General features: G+C 36.8%; 1 long non-coding RNA gene across 1 annotated transcript in view; it reads left to right on the top strand.

Moving 5' to 3' along the window:
• Positions 1-25,464, top strand: part of LOC109271264 (uncharacterized) — a 221,463-nt gene that overhangs the window by 95,329 nt on the left and 100,670 nt on the right. The window contains exons 3-4 of the long non-coding RNA XR_002081903.2: positions 10,691-10,813; positions 10,928-11,006. This is a non-coding gene — a long non-coding RNA (uncharacterized LOC109271264). The remainder of the gene's footprint in view (positions 1-10,690; positions 10,814-10,927; positions 11,007-25,464) is intronic.

The following is a 25,464-nucleotide window of genomic DNA, read 5'->3' as shown; positions in this document are numbered from 1 at the left end:
AGAAATCAACCCATGATGACTTCGTAAGGACACCAAAACCAGTAGCAGTGCCATCTTGCCCCTTTTCACCAGCTCCTCTTACATGTAAAATACTAGTCGGTCCCTTACTTCAGTGCAAAATTACCTTCTTGAACTTTCCCTTTTTTTGAGTGCATTTCAAAAATACACACTCCTGCTATGTCATCCTCATCTTTTCCCCTCTTTTCTTCCCAAATTCCAATTCCCTTCCTTCTAACTCTCCACACATACCCAACTCATATGCTGAAAGCTATGTCCTAAACGGAAGATAAGCATCTAGTCTATTAAGTTGAAAATCTAATCCCATGTACAATCAACAAAAGCCTTCTTTGATTTTTAAATTTGCCTCATATTTTTCTAAAATTAGTATATGAAGAGATCAACTTTTGTCCCAAATATTAAGATAAATTAGTTTCAATATACAGGGGGTGACTTAGCTATTCTTTGGAGTAAATCAAACTTTTCAAGTTTATTCTTCAATGAGAATTGACCATAGGTAGTGCATATGACTCAGCCTCTATTATTATAATCTAACTATAATAATAATAATAATAATAGTTGGCATTGTTAATCTATTACTTATGTGAGTTACTCATTTTTCAGCTCAAAAAACTTTACAGTATAATGTATTTTACATCCTAATTAAGTATTTTATTTCAGTTCATTTTAATATTGTGGAACTTTGTTCTTTCACTCTCTTTTTAAAATGGAGAGAGTTTGAAATTAGAAAGACTAGATATTTAACCACCACTATATACTTCCAAGTAAAACGTCTCATTGCTACTAGAGGAGTTGATGAAAGTTGTTCTCCAGATCCAAAAAAGCTTTTGACAGGTTATAAAATTAATTTTAATAGTCAGATGAGGAGGCTTATATTTCTTCAATAAGAGCATAGAAATACATGAAATAAAAATAATGTTCTTGAAGTTCTTTTTTATATCAACGTATTTAGGTACTATGGTCCATTTTACCTTATAAGCCTAACAAAAGGATACCCATCTAAGTGAAAGAAAATCAATTGCATATGTCTGATTTAGAATTATGTTCATTTACTTAATAGTTTATGGTCTTGAAATCTCGTTTATAGCATTACCAAAAGAATAAATATTTTTAAATGACTGAAAATTTCCAATCACCAGAATAATAGTTTTGAGTTGCCAAAATCATTAAGAGCTTATGAGTTGAACCAGAATTTCTTACTTTTGTTCGCATTTCTACTTTGCCCACAAAAAAACTGACATTTACAAATATAGACGGAATTCAGATAGTTCTATAAAATAATTGTGATTGCTTTTAGGAACTAACAATTAAATGATATTTGGAAATTGACACTTTTATGAGTGACTATAAGCATTTTTCTTTTCTGTTTACGAAAGAAAGAAAAATGAAGAGTCTTCTAAGGTGACACTGAGAATATGTAGCAGAAAAGGGGAGGGTGTCTTTTCCTCACTCTAGATCTTTTGAATCCTTCCAGTAGGGCTACTTCTCTCTGGTGTGCTGTGTAATCTTTCAAAGAGAAAACTGCCTGCCTATTCAAAATATACAGACTTTTTTGTAGTTAGACAAACTGAATCCCAGAAAAAATAACACATAATTAAGATTTTAAAAATAAACTTTTAATTCTGAAAAAGACGGACTTTTAAACATCTTTAAAAAGTCCTTTTCTGAATGCATAAGCTTTTAAAGATATTTATCATTTTCCATATCTTGAATTTTTTTGTACTTGAGACCTGTACTTGAGATCTTACATAACCATAAGACACACTGGAATGAACACAGGGCTTTGAAAGATGAAAACAAAAGCAAGATCCTTGGACATAGGTAGATACAAATATAATGCATGATTATTTTTTAAACCTTAATTATTTCTTAGTGTGAAACAGGTAAAGGTAGTGGGTGAAAGCAAGTACTTTAATTCAGATAGACCATATTTCAAATCTCAGCTCCTCTAGTTTACCTAAACTTATAAACTTGGGAAAGTGATTTAACTTTTCTATGTCTCTGTTTCTGTGCCATAAAGCATACCTAACAGTTAGTGGTAAAGATTGAAAGATTATCTATACAAATGGACAATGACCAGACCCCCTGTGATACTAGGTCTCTGACCAACAACCTCTGTAGCAACCAGCCCAGGATGATCAGGACTTGCCAGTTTTCCTATTTTTTGCCCCTGTTTCCAACTCAGGATCAACCACAGAAAGCCAAATACACTCCTTAAAACAATCACTTCCTGCTCCCCCCAGGCCAATGACCTCCAGAGCATAACAGAACCCCCCCCCTTTTTAAAAAAATGTAAAATAGCTTTTTCATTCCTCTGCTTACCTTTGAGTTTCTGCCAAATGCAGTTTAACATGGCTTGCTAATAATAAACTCTGAATATATAGCCTCTGTTTTCATTTGTGTGGTCTTCATTTAGTTCCACAAAAGTCCCTGAAAAATGAATGTAAAGAGCCCACTTTCACATTTAGTATAGGAGTGCTCAGTAAAATGGACAGAAACACCTGTTGCATGATGGAGTCTACATCCTCCTTAATTCTGCTAAAGATGATGTTTCAAACATGTTTAACATTTTATATTGTGTTGGAACAGTTTAACTCACAAATATTCTTGCCCTCTGCCAGCATGCATTCATGCTGACTATCTGGAGTAAAACAATTATTTCGATTTACAAAATAGATTATTTTGCAGAGGAGTAAATCCTTCTGGCCTAAGAATCAAGCACATGATGGCAAACAACGTCTTTAAGATACCGATGAATACGATGGGAAGTTGAGCTAAAAGAGGCACATCAGAATTAACTAGTAAGTATTTGAAGAATACAGGTCACTTGTCCCAATTATAATCTAATGAATCTGAATACATAGCGGGTGGGATCCAGGAATGGGACCATGAAAAATCTCTCTAGATGATCCCACTGAGAATGAACTATAAACAACATTGGCAGACACCTAAATTAGATGATTTTCCCACTTTTAAAAATTAAAACAAAAAAATCCTTGTATTACTATATTAAAAATAGAAAGTAAGACAAATTTCAACTACATCACTAAGAGAATTCTATATATTAAGATTAACATCAAAATATAGTTTCTCCTTTCCTGCATCCTCTGGACTGGAGAGGTGGTCTGGTTTCCAGCCATCAGGGAAGACAAGACTTTTTTTTTTTAAGTTTATTTATTATTTATTTTGAGAGAGAGAGAGAGAGAGAGAGAGAGAGAGAGCCCATGTGTGGGAGGAGCAGAGAGAGAGGGAGGCAGAAAGAATCCTAATCAGGCTCCGCACTGCAGAGCAGAGCCCAATGCAGGGCTTGAACCCATGAGCAGTGAGATCATGACTTGGGCCAAAATCAAGAGTTGGAACTTTAGCTGACTGAGCCTCCCAGGTACCCCAAGACAAGACTTTTGAGTTCAGGCTGCAACTATGTTTTCATTCACATATACAATAAAAATCATGGGAAACCTAGTAAGAGCCAGGTGCTATTCTCTTCTGTTCCTTCACACCCTAGAGTCATTGCCCTAACAATTCTGCCTCTTACTCCTAGAATCCCCTAAATTCTTCATTCCCTGGCACTATGCCTAGGGAAGAGGCAATTACTGCAAAAAAACTCTTGTGGTTGAAAAACTGTATTTCCTATGACAATAAATATATGGGCGAGGAGGACACCTACGCACTGGCAGGAGCTCTCCTCTCTGGGGACATCTTTGAGCTCCAATGTGTCCTGAGCCCTGTGGGTCACTTCATAGTAGACAAGAAATGGAGTCAGTGGGCGCTCTCAGCCCTGACTCAGTGAGGTATCTGCCTTTCTTTAATGTATCTGCAAAAATGAATTCCAGATACTGTACTGTTAAGAAAATCTGTGAAGGAAATTTGGAATCTGTGTGCCAAAGACAGAAATGCTAAATGGAGGGAAAGCATTGCCAATGGCTTGGCATAGCTTCTGAGACAGGAAAAAAAATGAGGATGTTGGGTAATGTAAGATAATAGATGCCCCACTGAAAATATAGTGAGTAACTTCTCATGAAACCATCTGTGCCCCAACTTGCTTAGCAGGAAACTGGCATTTATAAAAGGATTTACTCCATTTACTGAGGATTGTCCACAAGGTGCTTGCATTTATGCTGTCATATGTGTCTCTGGCTTCTGTTATTCACTCAGCTAGCATTGTCAAAATCTCTTGGTTTGAAATAGGTTGCTTCAGTAAGATCAGAGAGAGGATCTATGCTTCCCCAACTCCCTTCATTCACACAGTCAGAAGCTCTTGTTAATTGCATATAACCTCAGTTCACATGCCAGCTCCAAATGATGCAGAATGACAGCTTGCGCCACAGTGTTGAGAAAAATGGTGAGACCAGGTCTTGACTCAGCAGAAAAAAGAACTCCATGCGAGACTGATGTCTTCTGTTGGCCTGGGGTCAGCGTGATCGCATCTTAGAATCACCTGCTTGCATGTCCATCACCCCACACTATAAGCAGTAATTAGATTGTATTTCTGTTCCTTCAGAAGGTAAAGTTTATTGTGATGACTGAAATACCACTCCTAGTCACTGCCATGTTCATCTCTACCCAACATTCTGCCTCTGAATGGAAACCAAAGGCTATTCTAAACTCCTTCATCAGCTCCATATTTTTCTAAAAAGCCTGTTACAAATTTCTATCAATAATTAATATACCCATCCAGCCACAAAAAAAGAATGAAATCTTTCCATTTGGAACAATGTGTATGGGTCTAAAGAGTATAATGCTAAGCAAAATAAGTCCGCTGGAGAAAGACAAATACCATATGATTTCACTCACATATGGAATTTAAGAGACAAAACAAAGAAGCAAAGGAAAAAAAGAGACAACCAAGAAACAGACTCTTAACTATAGAGAACAAATACGGTTAACACAGGGGAGGTAGGTGGGAGAATGCGTAAAACAGGTGAAGGGGATTAAGAGCACATTTATTTTGATGAGCACGGAGTGAGATATGGAGCTGCCGAATCACTGTGTTGCACACCTGAAGCTAATATAACTGTGTATTAGTTACACTGGAATTAAAATGTTTTAAGTACATATGCTTGAAAAAAAAAAGAATTAATATACCTATATTTCTAATCTTTTGGCTTCTCTTAGAGTAACATGTTACAGAAAATAAAATAATTCTAGTACTTGATTTTTAAAAACCTCCTTCAAACCTCAGATAAATCACATAATTTTGTAACTTAATTAGCAGCTTAAATACTATACTGTATTAATATACAAGTAAAAACTAATCACTAAGTTCAGTAATATATGTGCATTTATTTTATGTGGGTATGTGCATACATTTATATATATGAATTAAAATGCTTTGTTAAACAGCCATTTATTTACAGTTTATTAAACAATGTTAGTAAACTTAGAATATGACTTTCCTTTATATAAACTGTTTCTTGGATTTTTCTTTTCCTCATACTTGCATACATTATGATTGTTTTTTCAGTTTGCCACTATTAAGAAAAATAAAAAAATACCCAAGTCAGCCATTTTTTGCTTTTTAAGAACTCCAGGAGATGAAATTAAAATGAGTAACATAAGATGTGTGAATCTTTCTTCTTCTTCTTCTTCTTCTTCTTCTTCTTCTTCTTCTTCTTCTTCTTCTTCTCTTCTTTCTTTCTTCTTTCTTCTTTCTTTCTTTCTTTCTTTCTTTCTTTCTTTCTTTCTTAACGTGTGAATCTTTCAAAGTTTGTTAAAAGTAACTCTGTTCACCATAGAAGTGAGTACTTAAGTCTTGGCATCATTTAATGTGATTGAATTGGTTAGTTAATAGCAAAGAAAGTCACTGATCCCTGGCAGACTCCAGTCACCCCCAAACTGCTTCTTCTCTACAAACATTTACTCCATTAATCATTCATTGAGTGTCTGTTTTATATCCAGAGCACTTTGGCTGATTTAAGTAATTCTATACCATGGCATTGTGAGGTTAAGAAACTTCTAATCCATTCAAGGGAAAGGGTCATGTAACAGAAAAAGGAAGATACTATGAAAAAAAAAGTTGCCATCTAACCACTGATTTGTTTTATAAACCCTGGGATTTTCCTTTACTCTGTTGTCTCTTTTATCTGTCTTCATACCTTCACTTAATCACCAAGCCTTGTTGACTCAAACAGCTATATATTTCATAAACCCATCCACATCACCTTATGTAAGTTTCCATTGCTCTGTTCTTATGTTCTTTACACTGAACTCTTTGAGGACACTTTTGTATGTCACAGACATTGATAGTATACATAAGGCACAGTAGGTTTTTCAGCAAATTATATACAAATATATATTTGAAGATGAGGCAAGGTAGAGGAAAGGCTTGAAAATAAAGCTAAGGAGGGGCGCCTGGGTGGCTCAGTCGGTTAAGCTTCCGACTTCAGCTCAGGTCACCATCTCACGTTCAGTGAGTTCGAGCCCTGCATCGGGCTCTGGGCTGATGGCTCAGAGCCTGGAGCCTGCTTCCGGTTCTGTGTCTCCCTCTCTCTCTGCCCCTCCCCCGTTCATGCTCTGTCTCTCTCTGTCTCAAAATAAATAAACGTTAAAAAAAATTAAAAAAAAAAAAAGAAAAAAAGAAAATAAAGCTAAGGAAATGCAGGCAACATTTTTTTTGCACCTACTGGTTCCCAGGACCTGGGCGCATACTAAATAAACTTTCTCAGTATCTTTGAAGGGATAGTCAACTTTATCAACAAAGGAACTGACTTCCAATAGTCTTTAAATCACAAAATTGCAAAGTAACAAGGTAGGGATCCAAACTCGTGTCTCTACAAATTACTCTTCCATTAAGTATTGCCTAAGTTATTTTACTTTTATCCTAAAGGAAATGGGGAGCCGATAAAGATTTTTGAGTCAGGAAAAGCATGGTAATAGTGGTATGAAAATTTGATATGGCAACAGTGTGCATGATTTTGAACAGAGACACTGAATTCAGGGAACTACAAGTCTAAATCAGTGATTAAGAGGATTGGAAATAGTGTCTAGGTCAGAATAGAGCCAGTGGAGATTAAAGGAAGGAATAACTTTTGCCGTAAATTATATTGCAGCTTATGATATATTTATGAGAAATTGCTGGCTCTTTTTCCACTGCATAGGAAGAAAATATTTCTTAAAGAAAAGAATCACCTTCTAGAAAACACAGGTCGAGTACAAACTTGAGGGCATTTCAGAAAATCCATGGTGTCGTTTTTCTAGTTTAGGAAACGTGCTGCAATGCCAGACCAATTTCTAATAGTGCCGTAGCTCTTCTTCTGCGTCTTGGAGCAATCCATCAAAGTACCTGTAGGCAAAGGAACTTAAAGGTTTGGTGTTTGTAATTTCATCAACCGACGACAACCCTCTCGGCAAACTAGAAGGAAATGCAAATTAGAAAAATGGAAAGATAGGCTCCTGGAGAAGATGCTCCATAGGTGTCTGGGAAGAACTACTGAGTAGGGCACAGCCAGCAGGCAGTTGTTGCAAGCCTCAAAAAACACATCTCAAATAAAAGGTTTATCAAGAGTTGTTTATAAGTCAATTCTTCATGAGTTCCAGTACCTTTTCGTAGGGAAAGTGATCATTGCTAGGCTGTAGATGGTCTCAATAAGAATGGGAGTCAAAAAGCTATGAGTTAGATGATGTAATTATAAGATAGGAGCCAAAAATCCCAGGCAGAGGAGATACAGTCTTCAATACAATCAAAGCACTTATGAAAAGAATAGAAGAAACACCTTTCGTAATGCTGCGTGGCCAGAGAAGGGTGAATGCTATACTTTACCGCTTTGGGTATCTAAGACTCATTCAAATTAAATGATGAAATTTTGTCCCCATTTTACATTACTAGAAACTCTTCTGATACAAAAGCATAACTCTGTAAATATACTAAAAACCATTGGCATGTAGATTTTAAATGCCCAAACTTTATGGGTTATAACATATTTCAATAGAGTTTTTAAAAAAGGGCAAACAACAACTCAATCAGACCAAAGATATATAAAAACACATGATAAAAAAGTCACAGAAAAACAACTGAAAGTTTGTGAGAAAACTTGGTGTTACAATAAGAGAAATTTTCATGTGAGAATTAGTTTCAGGAGAAATAAGAGGGATACATATTTATAGCCAAGAAGAGACAGATTATGTGTACTGAAAGATTCATGTCAGGATTACGCCTAATAACAGATAATTAGGAACAACCTAAATGTTCAAAACTGAAAAAATAAGTAAGGATATTACTATACATATAACCAAATGCCTTCTCGGAGTTAGTCCCCAAGACTATCCTCGCTTCTGATACCAACTGTAAATTCAGGGTTTCCAGAACTAAGCTTGCATTTAGTAATTCACTAGACAGTCTCACAGAACTGATGGCGAAATCTGTTTTCCTGGTAGTTATCGTTTGTTATAGGGCAAGGAAATGTATCAAAATAAGCCAAAGGAAAAGATACATAGAGCAGGGTCTGTAGAGGTTACAAACACAAGCTTTTGTTGTCTTTAGAATGTGTTAACCTCCTGGCATTGATCTGTGATGATATATAAGCAATAATGCCACAGGAAGCTCATCTGAACATCAGTGTCCAGAGTTTTGGGGGGACTTATTTGGTAAGCATCATTGATCAACTGATTGCCCAAATGCTTGATCTCAGCATCCAGCTCAAATGATACTGCATGGCCCAACGCCTCCACCTTAAGTCACACAGACGGTGTTTCTTGGTCAGTACCCATTCTATGATTATGGGATGTGGCCAGCCCCACTCAAAGATCTAGTGTGAGATGCCCCCACACTAAACTAAGACATTCCTGTCATATCTGATATCAGTTACCTTCCAGAAGCTGAGGACAAAGGTCAGACTGATTTCTCTTTGCCGAAGCCAATTCTTTGCTACGTGATGATGAATTATGAATCCAGAGTAAGATGCAACTAATATGAAATAATTACAAATAATCTGTGAAAACCATAAAAGCAACAACACAAAATGGTGGCTATGTGGATGTTGCCAATACTTTTGAGGAAAGGAAATCGTTTACTCTCCTCCATCATTACATGAAATCAAGGTCGCTAAACTTTCATCTTCAGCTCAAATAAAAGCACAAAGAGAATGACTCTTCCAGACGGTCAATTCAAAAGACTGGATTTACAGGAGCAGAAGAAAGAAGTACAAAATTGAGATTCTCCTGTAGCAAATTGACCTTGACTCTTTTGTCTGTGAAAAGTTATTATTATTAGTGGTGGGCAGGATTTGTATCTGTGAACCCCGTAGGATATTCTGCAAGTGAAAGACAATTTGGTACATCCCTTTTGGGACCTGCAATGGAAATGAAGTAGAAAAAATAAGTTTTTGCTCTCTTGCTGCCTAACTAAATGTCAAAATAAAAACCTGGGACTGTATCAATTCATTATATGCATTTTCAAGAAGTTCACAAATAGTGGGCTGAGTGATATGGATTTTTTACATTCAGTAGAATTGTGTTAAAAGAGAAATAATAGCTATTCAAATGTGAAGTGATTACATTTTCGCAAAACATAATTTTCCACCAGAAAAACCAATAATCTAAATCATTTTTGCAGGGGATGAGGAAGACAGAGCAGAGTAAGTGTCAACATGAGCTTTGTTCTCCAATCACTCTCAAATTACGTTATTTAAATTTTCTAACATCATTCACAATTTTATTATCAAGGCTCTTTTTTCTTGTCCCATTCATCAAATTTAAGTTTATGTGGAAAATGTGATCTATCTCATAGTGTGATAGATCTATCTTAAGTAGAAAACGTACTCTATTTAAAAGGGAGATAATTTTGTGTGTGTCCTATTAAAACTTGTAAAATTTCACTCCAAATGCTAACACTTCAAATGTGGGGTTGTTTCTCAGCCCATATTTGATTTCATCCATCTATGTGAATCCGGCTACCATTACTGTTTTTTCTCTTCTCCTTGATCCGCTAATTTTAATTATGTAGCATCAGAGAAAAAAGGTCTGCATATGTCTCTAAGATATTTTATTTAAAAATTTAGTTTTCAAGGACTAGTATAAATGTCTGTACTTAACTTTGCCAACAGTGGATTATTTCCAGATGCATCCTTCAATAGCATCATGTAAACATAAACTTTCTTCTCATAGTCATTACAGCTAGCATTTATTGGACATTTACTATGGCAAACATTGAGCAAATATAGTACATGAAATATCTTGTTAAACTGTCACCAAAAACAAATGAGCTAGATATTGTTATTATCTTCTTTTTATGAGGAACAGAGGCACAGAGGTTTATATTTGAAACCCAAGTCATCTGAATCCAGAGTCTGTGTTCTTGACTACATTATGTCCATCCATTTAGCATAATGCTATATATAAAAAGGGCTCTTGCTAGAAGCACAGTGAAGTGAAATTGAAATTCAAGGTTAGTGAAGGACCCTTTTATTTTGGTAAGTCAGTTCTTCATAGGAAAACAAGAAAAAAAAAAACCACCTTAGTTTGTGATTTTAATCACAGACATCAGTCATTTCTCCAAGGAAGACTAGGATTTGCCCAGATAATATTTACTGAATATCTACCGGGTAAAAATTATACAGTATTGGGGAATATTTAATTCTCATGATTACCAGAGGGAAGAGGCCCAGGAATTTCAGAACTTTCCTAAGTTTGCATGCAAAAATTTGACTTTAATATATATGTGTACTTTTCTGAATAGGATGCTAAGAGCTGTCGTCAGAGTTTCCAAGAATTAATGGCATTGCCCATAGGATTCACAACCACTGTCCTGGGGGATGTGGGCCAAAGAAGACTGGGTTTGGACCTGGCCATTCGGCTCCAGGTGAGAAGAATCTTCTTAACATATGTGTACTGAGCCAGCACATTAATATCCAGGGCCCACATGGGGTGGGGGTTTCAAACTCTGTAGTGTTTATAACATATGATTTTTGCCCAGAGCCCCTTTGGACAAATGAGGATTCCAGAGTCTTGAGTCCAGCCAACTTTCTCTTTCCACTCAGAAGACTCATCTAGTAGTAAGTACAACTATAACCCCAGGAATGATCATCTGACAGGACAGCCACAGGCATCAGCACAGTTAGCACTGATGATACCATAGTTTTATTTTATATTTTTACCTATAGCAGAACCTGCTCAGTGTGTTGAAGAAAACTTAATAATAAAATCCCCTGTTAGCCTAGAAAATCCTTTCGTCAACTGTGGCTGAGAAAGAAAACAATCAAATCAGACTGAGATGTACATCACAGGTAATCTGCTAATGACATTATAAAGACAGGACAATCCCATCCTTGCTATGCTACCACACAGACATGATCCATTATGCACGTGTTCTCAAGATTCATTTGTCTTCTTGGAATAAGACGTGACAGAACTTCTGGCTGCACATTCTTTCACAGTTCATCTCCAATTCACCTGGTTGATTGGGGTAGCCATCTGGGCTAGCTAACTGCTTTCAACTGAAGAGGTAATAAAATTTCTGTATCTCTTTGACAAGCAGGTGGTTACAGCTTGGAGAAGGCCTTGAGGCTAAGATTCTGTTGGCAAGAAGATAAGGGCTCCAGCTTCCCTTACGTTTACTTTTCAAAGAGAGAGAGAGACCCTAGGCCTTTAAGGAGAACTTTCCTAGACTCTAAGACTAGTTTACTTATCCCTTAAAAATGTTTATGTACAAATCAAATGGACACAGAAAGAATTTACAAATACTAGGTTTCTCAAGGACATGTTCTAAGAAAGGGGGTGGAGAACACCTCTTTTTGACTTGTGGCATCAGGGAAAAATCTTAAAAAAACTATTTTACCTTTATAATATTAACATAATTTCTTTCCAGAATTACAGTGTAAGGAAAAGGTGGGGCATTGGCTTCACATGTGACCTTTACTTACACCCTCCCCCAGAGAGTGCTCGTGGGTGCAAAAGTGGGGGAGGGGCTAAGGGAAGGCCTGGGAGAGACTCTCAAGCATGCTCCACGCCCAGTGCAGAGATTGATCCAGTACTTGATCCCATGATCCTGAGATTGTGACCTGAGCCAAAATCAAGAGTTAGATGCTTAACCAACTGAGCCGCTCAGGCGTCCCACATGGGATCATTAAAATGAGATTTTTTTTCCCCCATCCTTTGAGATAACAGTTTTAAGAGCTAATGGATTCAGTATATGTTTCTGGTTATGTTCTACAGAAAGGAGATTTGGAGATGGAAATTCATGCTCAGGGCATTTAATGGGGAATTCTTAGACTCAACACCTGTGGAGAAATGATGGCAGCAAGTTCCAGCAAAGGGAGGGAGTGAGCATTAGTTAGCTCTGTGGCCTAGAAGGCCCTGCATATTTGCAGAGCATTGAGGCAAGGAGGGTGGACTTTTCCAAGGGGACTTACATTAACTAGCTGTATGTTGACTGCCCCTGGGAAGGCAGTGTTACCCTGGCAGAGGTCGTTCTCTTCTGAAAAGGACAATTCCCAGAGGATTCAGCCACCAACCATTTGGAGAGATAAGTGTTTCTGTTCCAAAGAGAGGGGCGGGGACCTGGGTGGCACATCACATCCATTACAGTGTCTGACTTTTCTTTAAATCTAAACTCTACTCTATTTCAACACCATTCTTATAAATAGTGTGAGTCAGTGTGTGGGTGAGCAATTTTAGAGCAAAGAATTACCAGAGGATTTGTGAATAGTCTCTGTGTACTTAAGGAATAAACGCAGGAAAAAATAGGGTTAGGCTGTTTGAAAACCAGGCTACTTAGATTCAGCTGCCAAGTGTGCATCTTCCAAACTCTGCCTCCTTCCTTTCTCCCATCTCTCCTAAGGAGGCCAGGAGGCTCAGCCTGGACATTTACAAATCTCCTTTGTGGAAAATCCATTACTCTCAGTGCCCTGAGTGAACATTATCAGGATTAAATCCCTGGCTTGGCATGGTTGTGGAGGGTTTTTTAAATAATAAAGCATCACATGTGATAAATAGCAATGTATACTTTAATTATGTAGTTGCCAAGTCTAATTATATGTATTGTGCAGCAACTTAATAAATGGGTTCTCTCAAAGAAGGTTACACTATGTATATAGCATTACTTCAGTGCCCGTGAAAGAAAACTTTCCTGCCTAAGCCCTTCACTAATTTGTAGCTATGCAAATAGTAAAAATGAAAAAAAAATAGGCTATCTAAGACATTCACTACTGAAAAGCCTTCGATGGCTCTCTTTAGGCTGCAAAAAAAGTCCCAGCTCTTATGAATAGCTTATAAGGCTGCCAGTCTTAGACCCAAGCAAGGGGAACCCCTGCCCATGTCTGTGAGCTTTAGAGGATATCCTGTGACTCTCCTCTGGCTTTCCCACAGGAAGGCAGTCTTTGGGGCCAAGGACATATGCCTACTTATAGTCCTTGCTCCTGCAGCCCCTGCTTTTCAGCTCTTGCTTTAGAACCTCTTACCCAATGGTGACCTGTTTTCGGGGACCAGGCAAGGCCTGACCGGGGTCAGCTCTTCACGCAGGACTTACAACTTGTAAACCTTTTAATATATGATCTGTAAATCTTCATTTGTATTCTTTCCTCATGTTTCACAAATGCTGAAGTCAGGCCTGGTCCATGACCTAACCCCTAATTTTTGCTTCAGCCCCATCTTTATTCAACCCAGTCTCTTCCCTTGTAATGTGTACTTGGAACATACTGAGCATACTTAACTATCGACAGTGTCCCAAACAAATCAATCTGTCTCTTATCTCTCCGTGTTTGCATTTGCCTCTGTGAATAATTTTCTTTCCATTGACTATCCCATGCCCCCAACTCTATTCTGCCTTGTCTACCTGGCCAATTTTCACAGAAGAGGCAGTTTAAATATTGCTATTTGGTGAATCTTTCCCTTGTGTCCCTGTTCTTGGTTCTGTTGCATCCACGCGACTCCTGAAACAGAATGCTATGGGCACCAGTGACAGTTGCAACAAAGTTTATTACAATGAGAGGCAAGGCTGACCGATCGGGACCAAAACTCTTGATAAGAGTGTGGCCTCGAACAGCCGGGGTACAGAGTTTTTAGAGCCGATCGCATCGTTTTATCATTATCTGGGAACAGAACAGAGAAACAGTTCCCAGATGAGTTAGAAACAGTTGCCAGATGAGTCAGAAACAGTTATCGAATGAGGTGATTATTTTAGACTTTCTGCCGCTAAGTTGCAACCAGTGGATCTCCTTGCCGTTGTCTCTGATGCTCTTTTTTGAGGTTTTGTTTCTTTCATTGGTAAAGCCTGATTCACAAGAGTATGAAGTATGATTTACAAGAGTAAAAGCAAGGTTGTTATCTTTTGACCTTCAGTGTCAGAACAAAGTTGTTATCTTTGAAGCTAAGCGTTAGCCCTACAGTACAATTTAACCCTTACAGTTCTCCCTCACCCAGCTGCACTTACATACTCATTTCTCTCTAATCTAGATTAAAAATATTGGCATCAATGAAACTACATTCTAGTTGTTAGTTGAGGATAGGAACCATTTCTTAGACATCCTTCTAACAACAGAGTCTATCATCGTATTTCATGAAGAGTAAACACTTCAAAAACATTTGCTGAATGAGCGTATCTATAAACTATTCAGTAACATGATGTTAGCATTCTTAAAAATGAGAAAAAATAGGTCACAGAAGTATTATCATGTGAGTTTGAATGTTAAACGCACTCTCTCCCTAATTTTAATAGTTCTAGGTTGATGAGTATCTGGATTTGATGTATACAACTCATATGCACAAGTAGCTGTTGAGGCATAGATAGTTAAATTACTAAGTCCAAAGAGATAAAACTTACAGCAATGACTCAAGGAAAGAGTTAGTGTTTATTTTACTCTATGAACAGAGACCAGTGGTGAAAGAGTTTTGTGGAGTTTTCTCTGATGAAGTAAAAATACTTGTTCTTCATTACTTTCATGAGGGTGTGAGGGATTAAGTACACGGTGAGTACAAAAGGAGGTTGGGGGATATACAGTGCGAATGGAATTGAATGATTATCTATTTCATGGCTGCCCAAGATAATGCTTAAAACCTCACACATTTAGAGAGTGTCGTCTACGTTTCTTCTACAACCTTGTATCATTTCCTTAGAGAAACTGCAAGCTTATTGCCTCAGACCTACCTATTACACAAAGCTCGATCGATACAGACAATTCACATGCTTAGATAGTTACATTCCGGGGAGAAAAAGAAGGATGCTGCTGTAAAAATGGTGTCAATGTTTCCTATAAGAGTAATAATAATAATAATAATAATAATAATACAATAGGGCAATAATGCTAAAGTTTTTACATACGTATAATTTAATCTCCTCTAAGTTACAATTTGTATGAAAGTCTTTTCAATTATGTTTAAATTTAAGAAATAGGAAACACTCGGGGCGCCTGGGTGGCAGTCGGTTAAGCGTCCGACTTCAGCCAGGTCACGATCTCGCGGTCCGTGAGTTCGAGCCCCGCGTCAGGCTCTGGGCTGATGGCTCGGAGCCTGGAGCCTGTTTCCGATTCTGTGTCTCCCTCTCTCTCTGCCTCCCCTGTTCATGCTGTGTCTCTCTCTGTCCCAAAAATAAATAAAAAACGTTGAAAAAAAAAATTAAAAAAAAAAAAAAAGAAATAGGAAACACTCAGGGGTACCTGGGTGGCTCAGTCGGTTAAGCATCCAACTTCGGCTCAGGTCATGATCTTATGGTTCATGAATTCAAGCCTCGCACTGGGCTCTGTACAGACAGCTCAGAGCCTGGAGCCTGCTTCAGATTCTGTGCCTCCCTCTCTCTGCCCCTCTCCTCCTCTCATGCTCTCTCTCTCTCTCTCCCTCTCTCTCAAAGATAAATAAACATTAAAATTTAAGAAAAATTTAAGAAAAGAAATAGGAAACACAGTAACTATCACCAATCACACACACACCTTCTCCAACTACCTATCTAGTCATCGATTGACCAATAGTATTAATATAACAATAATATCCTCTTCAATATTCCTATTTTCATTTCACAATACAAAATGTAAAATGATAAAAAATTCATTACAATCATAAATTTAAGAATGGCTTTATTTTTTATATCTTCATTGGCACCTTTGAAAATAAACCTTTGGTAAAACTGGATACATGACAATTTTTGAAATAGGAAAGAGACTATCTTGCTGCCTTCCTTTACTTTCTATCATTTTATATTTTATAGATGAAAAAAACCTATGACTTGAAGAGATTAGTAACTTGCCCAAATTCACAGCTAGAAAGCTTTAGGTCCAGCAGAATTTAAACCTAGGAGGTGGACTCAGGATCTTGCCCTCTGAACTGCAATGATATACACACACCACAGAGTTGAAGCTTCAAGTCATTCATAAAATATAAGAAGATGCTCACTAGAAGTGTTAACAATTCAGTATTATGAAACTGAGCACATGCATTAGAGCTGCAGAGATGTTCTGATTTTAAGAAGCAAAGATCAGGGGTACTTGGGTGGCCAGGTCGGTTAAGTGTCCAACTTCAGCTCAGGTCATGGTCTCATGGTTTGTGGGTTCGAGCCCCACATCGGGATCCGTGCTGAGAGCCTGGGCTCCGTGCTGAGAGCTCCAGCTCAGAGCCTGGAGCCTGCTTCAGATTCTGTGTCTCCCTCTCTCTCTGCCCCTCCCCCACTTGCACTCTGTCTCTGTCTCTCTCAAAAATAAATAAACATTAATTTTTTTTTTACAAAAAGAAGAAGCAAAGATTAAATAAATTTCAGGTCTCTTAAATCACTCACTATGTACATCAAAGTCTGTGGGTGAGATCAAAGTGCAGGAAGCTAATACATACAGGCCTGCTTTGCTCCTTAACTTCACCATTTATAAAACAGGGATCATAATTGCATCTACCTCAAGAGTAGTTGTATCAGATTAGTTAATTCATTTAAAGTACTTAAAACAGTGTCAGCCTCATGAATAACACTCAGTAAATGAAGCTGTTGTTATTGGCATTGTTATTACTAATAGTACGTAGTGATGCTGATTTTTAGAGGTAACACAGTTAAGTGATAAAAACAACAGATTTTGTTTCTGTGTTCTGTCCCTACTTGTGGAATTTTGAACAAGTCTTAGTTTCTTTGAGTCCTAGCTTTTTTCACTTTTCAGGTTGGCATAATGAAAGCAATCCCAACCAGTTTTCCAAATGGATTTGAAAAGCAAATAAGAATATTAAAATTTTTTTAAAGAAATAGGTGATATTAATTTTAATAATGTATTTATGAAAACAATTATATCCAAAATATAATTACAACATGTAGAAATAGAAACTACAGAGAAAATTATTAACATGATGCTTCATATTCTTTTTTCATACCAAGTCTTGGAAATCCAATGTGTATTTTACAATTACAGCACATCTCAAGTTGGACCGGCCATATTTTCAGTGGTTGATAATCATGAGTGGGTCGTGGCTACCATCTTGGACAGTGCAGTATCGTATTCTATAATCCTCATTATGACCAATGAAATAGATATTATTTTTATTCTTATTTGCGAACGAGAATACGAAGGTTTAGAGACGTTAAGTAACTTGATTGAAATTGCATGACAAATACGTGGCATCAGCAGGATTTCAGATAGGCTTTTTTTCTGGCTCTAAGACCCATGTTCCTCTCCCTCTAAACACACTGCCTCTCCAAGCTTGCCCCTCCAGCTCAGCTTTACCTAGCTTTAGTCTCATTTTTTAAAAAATGTTTATTTATTTTGAGAGAGAGAGAGAGAGAGAGAGAGAGAGAGAGAGAGACAGAGGGAATCCTTAGCAGGCTCCACACTCAGCATGGAGGCCAACACGGGCCCTGACCCCACGACCACGCCAGGCGGAGATCATGACCTGAGCCAATATCAAAAGTTGGATGCCACCCAGGTGCTCCTAGCCTCCTCATTTTTAACTTTAGTGGGAATTCTGCTACTAAGGTGATGATGGAGATCAGAGGAAAAAAGGAGTGTATGGCCAGGCTGAAGTTTTTAGCCTCACGAAGCACATCACAAACATTAACTCAAACATATAATCTCATACCCTTCATTGAATCATAATTACAGATATTTTCGTGGAAGTCATACTACTGTCACAAGAGTAAATGGGTACTCACGGGAGACTGAGAGAAAAGCCAAATTACCTGCTGCCAATAGGGTGTAAAATTTCTTTGAAGTCTCGTTTTTTTCTCACCTTATTTTGTAGGGAGGGGAGATGATGCTAATTGTGCATATACTCCAGTGTAGCCATGCTTCTTTTAATATAGAGCTAATGTTTAAAATGACTCAACACAGAGTAAGGTGGGATTTTGAATACCCCTGTGCACTTTCATATGTCTTCGGGTATGTTCTTAACACAGTTTGAGAAGGAATACCTTCCATATGGTCTAAATTTTATCTATAAAACATTCATATTACCAAAAAGCTTCCAAAGCAGAATGCATTGTTTTTGATACTTCCAAAAATTACTTTAGTTGGATTGTTCATTCATACCAAATAACCATGGGAACATTATTGATATCTTTATTGTATTGCATTCCACTACAAAATGTGACACCTTCTTTTATGGAGACAAAGGGAAATTTTTCTCAGTCCTCGTTTTTAGGAAAATGTCCTAATCTCATTTAATACTGAGGTATTGATGTTAGTTTCCTCTTTGCGACATTTTTGGTCCACTTCTAGAATCTAGATAGGGCTTTGTGGGATAGGTACACTAGAAATGTTATTTTCCTTACTCTTACTTTTTCAAAAGAATTTTAAACACATTTTATTTTGTAGAGAAATTTTAAGGTCACAACAAAATTGAGTGGCAGATACAGAGATTTCCTGTGTGCTCTCCCCTCCCATATAGATACAACCTCTCCCACTATCCCTACTAGAGTGCTACATTGGTTATAATCCATGAACCTGCATCACCACATCATTATCACCAAAAGTCCATAGTTTACATTAGGACTCATCCTTGGTGTTGTACATCCTGTTTGGACAAATGTATAATGAAATGTATCTACTAGTAAGGTGTCCTATAGAGTAGAAATTATATAGAAATTATTTTGGCTTTCTTTAATATTTATAATAGTTATTCTTTGGAGTAATATTCTAATTTTCTTTGTATATTGTAAACTTTTTGGTGCCAACATCCATGCTATTTTCATTTTGGCATCCAGCTTGTACCTTTCATGAAGCCACGACACATAGTTGTTGCCTAATAGGTATTTTCAAAGTGCGTGTAATTTGCCACTAACCACAAGATACAGGAACAGTGTGATTTCCTCCTTTGTGGCCTTCACAGTGTGAAGTGTGGCCTTCACATAACTCCAGAAGAGTCATTAAACTAAACCTGGAAACATATAAATGATATGTTTATTAGCTTGATTCATACCTGTATTGACAAGGATGTTAAATATATCGGTTTTTAAAGGATCTTGTGTATATTTACTGCTATCATGTCTTCCAATTCATGTCTAAATTGAATTGTAATAACTCCTGTAACTCCTAAACTACACAGAAAACAACTACAAACATACTTTGTATTAGTTTTTAGAGTAAGGGGATTTTCTGATTTTATTAGAGGTTGAAAACCAAGGGGAGGCTGACAGAAATTCATCCATCTAAAAACTTCAATAGCTTATATAATCACCATTTAGCTGAAATATTGTCAAGGACTCATTACATATTTTCAAAAGATTTTAAAAGTGGAGGTGATTATAATGCACTTTGTGATTCCAAAAGAAAGCCTTTGAACATTCAAAACAGATTTTTTTTCTCTTCCCTAGAAGCAAAGGGTTATTAATTTCCCCTCTAAATTTTGCTTCCTTTTTTTTTCGTGGGTAAAGGCAAAGCATGCTAACTATAAATTATCAGCCTCCTGACACGCTCTTATCCTGTTTACAAAGTTTGAAATCTCATTAATTTAAGATCTGATAGCAAAACTGAAGCAAATTTACATAGCAAATGCCAAAATCAATATTAAATTTATGTTCTTTAAAATGCTTTCAGACTTTAACTTTTTAGAAAAGTTAAATTAATAAACTTGTTAATGGAAATATTTCTGTGGAAGATACATTGAGTAGAGCCTATTTTCATTCTTCTTTAACTTGTCATTATTTTGAATAGCAATGTTAAGGAGAAATTCAAGAGCAAATACATATTTACATATTTATATCCATATATTTACTGTCACTTGTAACTTAAATGTAAATAATAATAATAGCAATCTTTTTCAGAAAAGGAAATTAGTGAATATGGTGTTGTATAATAATTACATTCATTGAGCCTTTTGAATGTCCCTTCCTAAGGGAAGCCTATACTGAATCCACGTGTAAGTTAGGTGCCCCTACTGTGTGTTTTTATAGTCACCTGTACTGCTATTTCTCAAAGCAATTATCATATCTGTAATTATGGGCTTATTTTCACAAAAACTGTTCATTAATATCTGTCATTGTCACTAGATTATAAATTCCAAGAGAGGCAAAGCTCGCTTTTTTTTCTCCCCTGCTGAATTCCCAGTACCTGGGAGGAGTTGTCCAGTAAATGTTTGTAAAACTAATCATTAATAAGTAACTGATCCAAATGATGCATCTACATATAGCTGGGGAATTCAGGCATACCCACTTGGGCATTTCTTTCTCTTAACTTTTTCAATAGAGATCTAATCAATATGTGTTTGTACAGTATCAGACATTTAATCAATTAGGACAGATTGTGGTTGAAACTTTGAAAAATCTTTCACTTTCCTCTCTCCCACTGGCAATCAATCCATAATAGATGAGCAAATTGGGAGGCAAAGGACTTATCATTTCTTTCCTGCCTTACTCAAAGTTCAAAGACCCATCAACAAATGCAGAATGATAGGTTACTTTATACCACCTGTAAACAATTTCACACTCTTGGGGCACATGGGTGGCTCAGTCAGTTAGACTTCTGACTTCAGGTCATGATCTCGTGGTCTGTGAGTTAGAGCTCACGTTGGGCTCTGTGCTGGTAGCTCATAGCCTGGAGCCTGCTTCGGATTCTGTGTCTCCACTCTCTGCCCCCGCCACACTCGTACTCTGTCTCTGTATCTCTCTCCCTCAAAAATAAATAAACATTAAAAAAATTTTAATTTCATATTCTTTGTTCATGTAATATATTTCTAAAGTATTACAATCAAGTAATATTGAAAAGGAGCTTTTCATTCATATGTATGCCACGTGAATGATAGCTTAAAGACTGACAGATGTGAAAGATGCTTTATGATAATTATCAAGTCTGAGAATCTATAGCCTTATAAATCACATTTCACCATTGGCTAATTTTATTTCCTCATTTTATCAATGAGAAAGCAATTTTGTAAAACACTGTATTTTTATTTTAAAATTAGAAGTTATTGAATCCTAATCTAATGCTTGTATTCATGATCGCCTGCTAAAACAAATCAAACACACCAAAAAGCATATATAACTAAGAATTAGTCACAAAATATATGATAAAATAACTAAATTTATTAGACAAGAAATTTCAACCTGAGTTGCCTACATGTTTCCCTATTTTACAATGAAACCAAATAAACACATACCAAAATTGCCATATTGTGGAGTTAAATTATGATCAGCTTAAATATGTCTTTAATCCAAAATATTAAGACTGGAGCAACAAGGTAATACTCTAGTATTCACCATGCATGTAGGTATATTAAATCTGCTAAAGAAAAAAAAATCTGCAAAACTTTTTGAAAAGTGTTTTCTCGGCAGTCACTAATTTTGTAAAGTCAATAAAGTAATTTCTGTGTCAATCACTAACATTACATTATTTCATGAAATATGCTTTGGGAGATACTCCTCTAAGTGCCTATTTTAATTATTTTTTAAAAAGAATTTTTTTAACGTTTATTTATTTTTGAGACAGAGAGAGACAGAGCATGAACGGGGGAGGGGCAGAGAGAGAGGGAGACACAGAATCGGAAGCAGGCTCCAGGCTCTGAGCCGTCAGCCCAGAGCCCGACGCGGGGCTCGAACTCACGGACCGTGAGATCGTGACCTGAGCTGAAGTCGGAGGCTTAACCGACTGAGCCACCCAGGCGCACCTAAGTGCCTATTTTTAATCAATCAGCTAATATGTTTATTGAGCATCAGTATGTGCAAGAATAAGAAAGTCAGGACCTCTGCCTTCTAGACTTTTCTTTTTAGGGGAGACAGAAAATAAATAACCAAGTAAAATAATTAGGATGATATAAATGCTTTGAATAAATTTAACTGGGCAATATAACAATGACGTCTAATTTCTGATGGGAAGGTTGGGGAAGGTCACTCTGAGGAGGGTATATTAAAGCTGAAATCTGAAGTAGAGAAGGGTCCAGCTCTGGGAAAAGCCAAGAAAGACCAGGACAGACACAGAGAATCAAAACTATAAAGACCTTTAGATAAGAACAATATTATATTCGAAGAACTGGAAATTCTGTGTGTCTGTAGAATATATTTTAAATGCAATCAGAGTACCAGATACCATTGAAGAGATAGACAATTCATACAGAGCCCTATAGATCCATAGTGAGTGATTTGTCCTTAATTCTGTGGAAATGCACCTAAAGGTTTTAAGCTTCATGAAAATATAATCTGGTTTACATTTACGAAGAATATTCTGGCTGCTCACAGTCAGGGGAATGGAAGGGAGAAGTACAAGAATAGAAAAAGGGAGATGATTTTCAAGGTTATTGAAACTGTCAACTGAAAGACAAAAATGGTTCAAACAAGGGTGATGTCAATGGAGAGGGACAAGAGTAAACAAATCAAAATGCAGTTTGGAGATAAAGCTGACAGATTTGCTAATGGATTTCATGAGGAGACTGATGGAATAAAAACAGTTGAGTATGACTTCTTAACTTTCTGGGTTTTAGAAATTGGATGGATAGTGATGTCATTTCCTGTGTTCGTGAAAATTGGAAGAGGAATAGGTTCAGCAGCAAAAAGTCATTTTTTTTTTATGTTACATTTAAGATACCCTTTAGATATCAAGTGGAGATGTCAAGTAGGTAGCACACAAGTGAGAATATGGAAAATTTATTGACTGGAGGTACATTGGATTATGATTTATATGACATCAATCAACTATGACACATACAGTGTCAGGAAAAAGTTGTGAAAGGTTTTGAGAATGAATGGATCAAAATTACTGGGTGTAATCAGTGGAAAACTATGTCTTCTTTACAGCATACCCTTCTTGGTCATTTGATTACAGAGGAATTGTGCCTTGCATTGTTTTTGAGTTATTTTGCAACTATAGACATTGCAGGTAACTGATGAATGACAATGATTCTTGTCTGGGATATGCAAATACATTTTATCTGGTGGAGGAACAACCGAATCTTCGAATCTTGGATTCATTCCCAAAGCCAGTTTTGCATGTATTTGTAAGTTTTAGTTCACCTCCCATTACTCCCATCAAATAACCTTTTATTTTCTTCATGGATCTTATTTCCTCTTTGAAATAAACTTGCTTATTTAATGATTTAATTATGTATTCCCTACCTGGTCTAACCAGGGGGTTAGAAGTGAAGTCCAGAAGGACAGAATTGTTACCCATCTTTACTATACCACTGCATCCCAAGCAGCTACCAAATGCTTATTATTTTTAAAAAAAAGGCTAATAAGATTTTTCCATATAAGTGAATACTGGCTTTTATTTAAAATAACTTTTGGAAAACAACCTACAAAGAAATAGAAGAGGACATAGTCTAGTAGTTATGCACATGGACCCTGGCTCTGCCCCTTGTAATAGATGTGACTTTCTGCATGATATTTAATGTACTTTAGTTTTCCTGCTTGTAAAATGATAATAATAACTATGCCCACATCTTAAGACTATTATAAGAATTAAATGTTAACAACTTCTTAAATGTCTGGGAAATTACCTTGTGTTTAGTAAGCACTGCATGTGTTTGTTGGACAGTAACGGCAGAGTAGATGACTCATTATATTTTAAACCTTTCCCTTTCAGTTTCAGTTCTTCACTCAATGACAGATTGTTTCAGTGAAGGAGTATACAACTGGGTCAAATCATTTAGCCAATTCTTTTCTTTCTTTTTCTTTCTTTTTAGCCAATTTTTTTTTTCTGTTTGTTTCTTATATGCTCACAGCTTCCACTGTCAAGGCTATTTTGAGTGTGATGTTGGCACGGGGGGGTGGAATTCACCCTTCATTTTGCAATTATTTAGGCTCTAAATTATTCATCACGTTTAATGCTCAATCAAAAATTTTAGAAGCTGGCACCTGCATTTAGTTTTTTGTGGATGGAGTGATTGATTGATTGATTAAGTGGGAGAAAGATTCTTTTTAGGATTTTTATTGTGCCTTGTCATTCTCTGAAGGGTGTTTTAAATCCTTTCTCTGCAGATGGCATTTTCCTAAAGAATTTTGTACTGGAATAATTTAGATTTTGTGGTATTGTGAACATGTTTGTTTGAATCCTTTGTAGTGACATTTCAAATCTTGGGAAGCTATGTTCAAAAACATATCCAACATTTGAGAAGATGTGGACATCTTTAAATAAATTGATGACTTCTTCCTATCTTTCCCATAGTTCTGTTTTCCAGGTTAAATTTTAAAAAAGTTAGCCTAGGACAGGCTCAGGGAAAAAATAAGATTAAGTTCAAAATCACAGCTTGCCTTTAAAAATTCTTCACCTTGGGGCGCCTGGGTGGCTCAGTCTGTTGAGCGTCCGACCTCAGCTCAGGTCATGATCTCGTGGTCTGTGAGTTCGAGCCTTGCGTTGGGCTCTGTGCTGACAGCTCAGAGCCTGGAGCCTGCTTCGGATTCTGTGTTTCCCTTTTTCTCTGCCCCTCCCCCGCTCATGCTCTGTCTCTCTGTCAAAAATACATAAACATTAAAAAAAATAAAAAAATAAACCTCTTCACCTTGTGTGTCTTCTTTACCTTTTATAGTCTCATCTCTGATTATATTCCCTATACACCTAGTTTTTTAGTCTCGTTGACTTACAAGCTATCTTCCACAACCCTGATTCCCTTTTCTTGCCTCTGGCTCTTTGCTCAACTGTTCCCTCTGCCTAGAATGCTCTTTGCCACCATATAAACTCAATAAAAATATTTTATGAAGCCCACTCAAGTTTCAAATGTTCCAAGATGCCTCCCCAGATATACCCAGGAGTTTTATATACCATATTTTCTCCTCCAGCAATGCCATCAGAGCATTTATTATGGTCTGCTTTGAGCCAACATTTCTACACTGTTTCTCTGTTTCTGTTTCTGTTTTTCTGTTTTTCTGTTTCTCTGTGATTATTTAATTGAAAGCTTCTGAGGCTCATTTTAATTTTTAGTTATTATGGACTACAGTGTCCTGTAGAATGTGTTACCAGGGTGAATTTCAAGTGATGTGTGTTGTTGAAAGGGATCATTCTATATTGGCCATGGGATCTATAGTTGAAGCTGAGTTCAGATCTTGTATATACTCCTACTGTGACAAACCAGCCTCTAGTGTTCATTTCCTTTATCTATAACATGGGAGTAAAACCAACTTCTTTAAAGAGC

This window comes from Panthera pardus, unplaced genomic scaffold, assembly GCF_024362965.1.
Source record: "Panthera pardus isolate Hobbes unplaced genomic scaffold, ASM2436296v1 HiC_scaffold_12, whole genome shotgun sequence".
Classification (NCBI taxonomy): domain Eukaryota; kingdom Metazoa; phylum Chordata; class Mammalia; order Carnivora; family Felidae; genus Panthera; species Panthera pardus.
The sequence above is the reverse complement of the archived record's forward strand: the minus strand, read 5'-3'. Positions and strand labels throughout refer to the sequence as shown.